Here is an 8,116-nt window from a genome sequence, read left to right as displayed (position 1 = left end):
TCCCTTTGGAGTTTCACTGTCAGCCAGACCGAACCCCCACTTCCAGCAGCACGAAGCAGAGATCCCTCCTGGCACATTAAGGTGAATTTACCAGCTCCACAGATTTACCGGCATTGCAGGGTAGTGTTTTGTTTTGTTTTGTTTTTTGTTGTTGTTGTTTTTTGTTTGTTTGTTTGTTTGTTTCCTCTCTCTCTCTCTCTTCTCTTTGTGCCCATTCACTTTACTTTTGGGTAACTTCTCCCTCAACATTTCTCTTTGATTAATAGACCTTCCTGTCAGCCTCTCTTTGATGTCCTGGTCTAGACGATGGATATTTCTGATGTGGCAAACAAGCTGTTGTGGAAGAACAGAGTTTGAGGGATATTTGCCTTTTAAAGGAGATCCCTAATTCTCTGCAGATTTAAATGATTTTCTGTTAAAACAGGAACAAATCAAGACTTTGATGACAGATGCCAGTGCCAACCTCATACCTCCTTCCTATTTCTGCATCTAAATATTTGCTTTTAATTAGATTTACTGCCCAAATTAACAGCGGAGGTGCTCAGATTTCTAATCGGGTCATTTCTAGCCAACTTTACATCATGCTGAGAAATCAGCCTCCTCAGGGAGTACTGGAAAAAAACAAACCTTTACTAAATATGGTCAGTTAGAAAAAGGGCAAGTGCCTTAAGGGTTACGTCTAAATGTGCTTGACATCCTCAGTGCCTAAAAATGTGGTCTGGATTATCAAAGGAAGAACTCTGACATACTACTCAATACTCAATTGCCAAGGTATTAAGGTCTTGACCCTACATGATGTTTTGCCTACAGGTGGAGTTATTTTATGGTAGTATTTCCTAGCCATATTGCACATGATGTTTTTACATCTTTTTGGTCCAGATCCTTCCCATCACTGCACATTCCTCACTGAATGGGCTGCCAACAGTCCCTGGCCCAACTCCTAGCATAGTGATGGATGATGGGCCAACCTAATCCTATTCTTGTCCAGACCCCTCAGACTTTCCCCATTGGGTTCTTGGAGAGCAGTATAGTTTCACAGCCTCAGAGGGTTAAAAGTTCCAAATAAATTTCAAGCAATGGGAAAAATCTGGATTTTTACTTCCAATTCCTCTACAGTCTGCAGAGGCAGCAAACAGCCCCACAAAACCACCATGCACCATGTCAAAAGCTGTGCTGAACAGCCAGACAAGCTAGACTCACCCTTAGACTGATCTTAGAAGCAGGATGCACCCAGTACTTCGCCTTCTGACCAGCTTCCATCCAAGCTGTCCAGCCCTTGTGTAGTTCCTGAAGCTGAGCACCACCTTCAGAGGTCCCCAGACAGGGCTGACCATGCTGCTTATTAATTCCCTAATGGCCTCTGTGGGGATTCCTCAGCCAACTTCACTGATTTTGGCTGGATCCGAAAAAGGTGACCTGGAAATAACAGCAGTTATTTTTTTCATCCCCATCTACAGAGGCTGTAGTGCTGGTGGCACTGGATGTGCAGCTTGCTGGTAGCATCTGAAGTCAGATTTTCTTCTTTGCTCTGACTCAAATGGTAGGAACCAGCCAGAAACTCAGAAATGTCAAGTTTAGTATCATATAGCCTCTTTGATACACAAAGACAATTTGTAGTGCATTCATGATGGAAGCACTTTTCACCAGGAAATTATTGGGGACTGCTGAATTCAGCAAAACAGGTGCAACTATTTATTTATTTATTTATTTTCCAAGGGTACAGCACTGTCCCAGCAGTGAAGACTAACCCCACAGGCAAATGTCAGACTTAATTTTGGCTTGACAGCCAGGAAGAGCTAGCATGCATTTCAAAACTAATCTCAAAATGCACATCTAAACCAAGGAAGAACAGAGGAGAAGCACAAGTCCCCAGCAGGGCTTATTTGAATAATCTTGCTGACAGATCTGTTCTTTTCTCAAAATTTCCAGTCTGCACAAAGGATCACAATATGAAATCAGATACTGTCACTGGGTTCTGATAAACGTGAACATAAGGACTAAACACTGCCTTCCTGTATGAATAAATACTTCATTTCTAACTGCACCACTCGCATTGTTCACGCTGTCACTAAAATCCTGCAGGCGGCATTATAGCCTTGTGACTGAGCATTATCCATCATTATTCACTTCACGAACAGATATAGATTTGCAGTTCTCACTTACTGATGAACATATTCCTGACATTATTATCTTTTCTAAAAAAGTCTCTGCATGAGTTATGCCTGCTAGATTCAAAAGGCAATTTTGCTTCTCTGCCTAAGAATTAGCGCCAAGATTTTCACTGTCTCAAACATATTTAGAAAACAAATCCCCTTTAATTTTAAAGTTCCAAGTAAAGGAGAAGCTGCCACACTATTAAACTAAATTTTACAATGTTTAAATGACTGTCTGTTAAAAACTTGCAACTCTCTTCCAATCTGAATTTGCTGAGTTGCAAGTTCTGTGCCAGTGGAGCTCATTAGGTGTTCTTCAGTTTGATCCAGCAGCCAAAGAAGATACTTACAAATTATCGTTCCTTGATTCAACCTTCTTCTCCACAAACTGAACAGGTCAAGGTCCTAGTTACAGGCTTGCTAGCAGTTAAGGTGAACTGCCAAGATAAGGGCCTTGCTTCTATATAATTCTTACCGTTCTTACCTTTACTTTCTCCATCTTTGCAATAGTCAAATCCCTGTAGATTAGAATCTAGCCTCATTTTGGGAAGGAATTTGAGAGCAACAGCTGGGGTTACAATGCTTCTATCTGCTTCCAGAGTACAATTTTAGCTAACAGAGGAAGCAGGCAATGAAACAGTGATTATGCCAGATGCAGAGATTGAGAGTTTGATAATCTGAATAATCCAAAATACAGCCCCTGCCTTGCACTTATATGGCTAATCGTTCTGCTCTGCTGCTCAGGTCAGAAAGCCACGGCTCAGAGCCAGCAATCAGAGTGAAGTCAGCTCAGAGTGTTGCTTGTAACCTGCCGCAGCAACACCAGTTTGTGGTTGTTTCATGGCCACTGTTTGCTGGCTTGGTTCCCCCAAAATCAGTTTAAACCACACAGTGATGACTTACTCACAATGAGCAAGGGTAGCTCTTGGCAACAAATGCAGGAGACCAGATGGGAGGAAGAAGCTGGAAAAGCGAAGGTAAATACCATAAAGCGTGAGGGGGCACCAAGCGGGCTGAGCTGAAGGTGCTGCTCCATGGCTGGGAAACCAGCTGCAAGAAAAGTGCTTGTCCATGAGCTGCTGAGGGTCTCCGGCTGAGACCTCAGGTATTTTCTGTGGTGTCACTACAGCATGGTATTTTGCAGAGCAGGGCTGCCATCAGCTAAAGAAAAAGGCAAATTTCATGAGGTTTAAAGACAAGAAGTGGTACAAAGAGACAAGTGGCACTACAGAGAAGGAAGGGGAAGAGGCAGGTGGTGTTTGCCCACACAAGGTCCTGATGAAGGGAGAAAGATACATTAACAACAACATATTTAACGCTGAATGTGGTACCAAAATCAAGACACTGAGCTTCTTGGGAGGTTTAACACTGGGCAGTTCAGGGGTATTCAGAGCTCTTGGAAAAGGCCCATACTCAGAGCATTGTTACTGCAGATGAAGCCTGATGGAGCAGAGGGTGGCAATTAGGAAGCCACAGGATCCTATCATCCTTGACAGCGTGATGCTAGCTATTTGCTTCAAAAAGGCAGGAGTTGTTGGACAGAGATAGGAGGTTACCAAAGGGAGAGTGAGGAGATTATTACCCTCTGCAGAATACCAGGCACAGCATGTAATTATTGCCTGTGGAACCACAAGGATCTGGCTTGAGGCAGAGAATATGGAAAATTGCAGTGTGCCCTACAAGACCGTTACTCTGTTGAGTCCATGTCTATCAGTATTCAGTAGGGTTAGGAACTGCAGCCCATAGTTTCGTCTTCCAAAGGTATTTTGTGCTCTGCACTGAGGATCAAGACTGAAGGGGGCAGAGTTTGTTTCATGAAGAAGCAGCTATCTCTGGGGATTGGGATGGTTGTTTGATTTTCCCGACCCACAGTTTCTGAAACTACCTGGTGTTTTGGAGGAAGTTTATTGTTTTCTTGGGATTGCATCTTCTAGAAACATGTGTGAATTGTTCCTCACAATTGTATATACAGGGACAGTGAGCAGAGACATGCCAGAGGCCAGTCATGCAGCAGCGAACCCGCAGCAACCTGCAGCTACCTCTTCCTCCCATCTTCCCTCTGATAAGCTGTCAGAGCTTGAGCTCTGAAGCTTTTAAGCCCAAAAGTAGGGTCCAAAGTCAGAGCCTGACAGGGAGAAGAAAAAAAATGGGCAGAGAAAGAAATACTGTACCTTTGAGCCTGAGCATACTAATCTCCCTAGGATTTGTTGGTTTCTTGTTTATCATGGCCAAAGTGTAGATGAGATCTGCCCCGAGGATCATTCACAAGTCACTTGTCATCACAGACGATCTGCTGTTGGTGGAGGGAAGAGACCCCCCTGAGAAGTTAAGGCAGGCTGTTATTTTCCTGGGAGAAAGACAAAATTGCTATAATCAGATAACAGCACTTGTGTTCACCACATTCTGGAGACACCCAGCACTCTATAAATAACATAAATATACACAGAGAAGAAGATTAATGATGTGAGAAGGTGGCTTATGTACACAGAGAAAGTCAAGACAAGACAGCCTCGTGAAACAAGACTCTAATTTCGCCAGCAGATGAATTGCAGCTACTCAGAAGCAGCAGTTTTACATGCCCTGGGATGTTTTAGTTCCAGTGCCCTAGCTTCTGCAGGTGAATGAAACAACATTTTTATATTGAAGTGAGGATTTTACTTAGGAACAGAAACCCACTACTACTCTGCAGAGGAACAGATGCCCAGACAACCTAACATCTGGGCTGTTACCTGAGCCCCAGGTCCTTGGAAAAAGCTTTTTTTTTTTTTTTTTTTTTGAGCAGGTAAGGAGAAGAGCTACGAGAGAAATTTCTGATATTTGCCTGGATGATTAAGATGTCCTCTTCACAGTTTCTAAACCATCCTACTCTTGCTAATCCTGAACAAAATGTCTGAAAAAATAGCTCTTCTCCAGCAGTCAGAGCTAGGCTGAGCCAAAGGAACCTGTAAGACAAGAGAGATTTCTTATCTGGAAGAAAAGGCTTTTAGAAACACAGCAGCAGCTCGGGGCAGGGGATGCCTGTGCCGGCAGCGCCCCGGCCCGGCTGACAGCACTGCAGCCAAGGGGCAAGGTGGTTGGCAAAGGTTGGGACTAAGGGCTCCTGATGAGAAACAACCTCTCTGTATCTCTGTGGAGAAATGCTGTAATGAGCTGAGTTCGTGGCTCACTCTGAGCCCAGGCTGGAGCTAGCACTGGAGCCTGAGAGAGAACCCAAACCCAGACCCAAACCCAGACCCCAAACAGACTACTACCCCTCTGTGTGATGGCTCACACCTTAGCAAGGCACATATCATGCCTCACCACCTGCACAGCCTCCTCTTGTAGAGGTGGGTTATTGTAACTATCACTATGGGCAAGAGTGAGTAACTACACAGTGCACTGGAAGAGCACATCTCCCTGCTCACCCCACCACGAACCATGGACACAGGATGAACTTTTACCCCTGTGGAGAGGGATCAGATTTTCCTGCAGCAAGAAGCAGTCTGTAGTGTTTTGGTTCTGATGTCTCGATGCATATCCCATTTTTCTCAGGAAACTCCACCTCCTGTTCTGTGGTTCACAGTGCAGAGGAGTGGAGACCATCACCTTTAGCAGCACCCAGCCCTGCCAGCGGGATTGCTTCCCTCTCAGCTACCGGAACAACCTCTGCAGTTTATTCACAGTGCATAAGAAGTATTTAACACTGCTGTACCACTATTTAAGCCCAGAAAAGATTTACAGATCTTTCAAGATTTTTAGCTTCATAAATCTTTGTACTTGAGATACACATATAAAATGAGCTCAAGTGTACCTAGTGACCACCACGCTTATGCTTCAATCTCTAACACCATACCGATGGCACCAATGGTCAGGCAGTTGTGTCACTGAGTGACAACACAGCAGGGACAGCAATGCTGATGTTCCTGGCCCTGCTGATGAGTGTTGGCACCATCCTGGGATGCTCAGTGCTCCCAAAACATCCCCCTCTTGCCTCTGAGTATGATCGGACAGACCGTTGGATGGCCAGGAGGAGTGTAGGATCCCTGCTGCATGCTGAGCTCAGGCTGCACAGCACTCACTCCTTTTCAACATGCTGTTACTGATGGGTGCTGCCTGCCCCATAAACCCAGACATTGCTTCATGTTGAACAAAGTATTTCCACAGCTCTAAGAGCCTTTGCTCTAATCCCTTCCATCCTCCCTGCTCTTGTTCCTCTGAGTGCAAACAGGCACAGCTCCCCATTTATAAAACCCCTCCTTCAGAGCCCAAAGCCTGACTCAAAACCAGAGTCAACTTTTTTTTTAAAAGCCATGGTTAAGTATTTTTTCTTGTGAAAAAGAATTGTGAAATTTCCCGATGAAACTTTGTCTTTACAAATGTCTTCCATTCCTAACATGTGATAGAAATACTGTATCACTCCTAACAAAAGGTCTGTCACATTATTCAGTTCCTCATGAACTCATACATCATTATTTGTGGGTCTTGGAGGTATTAGAATCAAGCCTGATCACAGCCAGTACAGGTGGATTCATGTTATAGCAACTTACCCATAGCCACAGTAGACTTTAAGAACTCTGTGCTGTGGCTCATATCTTGTAAACACAAGGGTCTTATGTGGTCATACAGTTGGGTTGCCACCCAAGTTGTTGGTAACTGATAACAGAAAGTAGTTCGTATTTGATCTCTCGTCTTCATTGCCAGCATGGAACGATTTATATGGAATTAACCTCCAAATTTTGTTTTGGTATTTTATAAAACCATATTCTCTAGGGTTAAATCAGGCAAGATTTTATAATTTTATTGGCATTTTAATGTAACAGTCAGGAAAAGAATAAGAGCAAACTGGCATGGGATGTGAGCACTGGCAGCCAAAGCCCACACCTCAAGAGCTCTCACACCCACTGACCAAGAGATCCTCCATTCAGCTGCAGAATCAGCTTTTAGCCATGACTTACCAGAGGATCCTTGGTGAATTAACACTGTAGAGGCAGAGCTGCTGGCTTAGAAGGCACGAATCCAGCTACTGAAGGTCTTGCCTGAAGCAGTGACACCAGTGCAGGACCACGTCAGCCCCGAGAGCTGCCCAAGCTTGAGGTTACCACACTGAGCTGGGCTCCCTCACCCGAGCCCCGTTTCCTCCTGAACACCTCAGTGGTTTCTGTGACACCTCTGCGCACCGAAGACAAACTGCTTTATCAAGAAAAGTTTGTTATCAGTGGCTTTCAGCCTGCAAACTGCAGGCTCCCCAGGGCCAGAGCCTAATTTTAAGAGTCTGAGAAAAATAACAAGGAAAGCTAGTTAAATGTCAGCAGCTTTAAATCTGCTATCTGGAGTTTGCACCTCCCTTAGAAGATGTGCGAGTGTTATCAGATCAGAGAAGTCTGAAAATCACTGAGCCAGGATATTAAGCGATCAGCCTGATTCCCTAATTCTCTGCCTTATTCCCTAATTCACTCCCAAGACGAGAAGAGACTCCATCTAAAATGATCTCGCCGCAGCATCGGTTCGAAGCCAAGCAGATAAATGGACCTGCAAAACACTCTCTCAGTCAGAAACTGCGTGAATTAGGTCAAGGTTGGGATAACGCAGAGATCGGGAAACAGGGCTTTCACATAAGCCAGAGAGCTAAGCTTTAATGGCCAGGAGAGCAATATATAATGAGCTCTTAAGAAGAAAAGCACAAAACTAAGCCATGTATTTCCTCACTGGCACTCAGCTGCATGTTGGTGCTTTAACGAAGTTATGAGGCAGAGCACAGGAGCATCCAATCTCCAGAGAACGTTATTAGTGAAGACAAACTACATTTCACAATGCTGCCATTATTTTTGCTAGCATCTCGTTAATCATTTAATGGTCATTACTCGTTATTTGCTTAACCTGGGGAGAGTACTCAGCTCTGCAGAAATACTCAGATGTGGATGCTCCCTGCCCCATGGAGCTAACAGTGCCCTAGTTTGTCTCTGCTGTCAGTGAGCTTGCACATT

General features: G+C 44.4%; 1 long non-coding RNA gene across 2 annotated transcripts; it reads right to left on the bottom strand.

Moving 5' to 3' along the window:
- Positions 1-458: 458 nt before the first annotated feature.
- Positions 459-7,756, bottom strand: LOC311440169. Of its 2 annotated transcripts, none has more exons than XR_014695245.1 (3): positions 7,088-7,756; positions 4,325-4,500; positions 459-1,416 (listed from the first exon to the last, which is right to left on the bottom strand). It is a non-coding gene; the product is annotated as an uncharacterized lncRNA (long non-coding RNA). The 2 variants fall into 2 exon arrangements; XR_014695246.1 differs by lacking the exon at positions 459-1,416 and adding an exon at positions 2,339-3,314.
- Positions 7,757-8,116: the final 360 nt, after the last annotated feature.

The sequence above is a fragment of the Aythya ferina genome, assembly GCF_964211825.1.
Source record: "Aythya ferina genome assembly, chromosome: 7".
Lineage (NCBI taxonomy): Eukaryota > Metazoa > Chordata > Aves > Anseriformes > Anatidae > Aythya > Aythya ferina.
The sequence above is the reverse complement of the archived record's forward strand: the minus strand, read 5'-3'. Positions and strand labels throughout refer to the sequence as shown.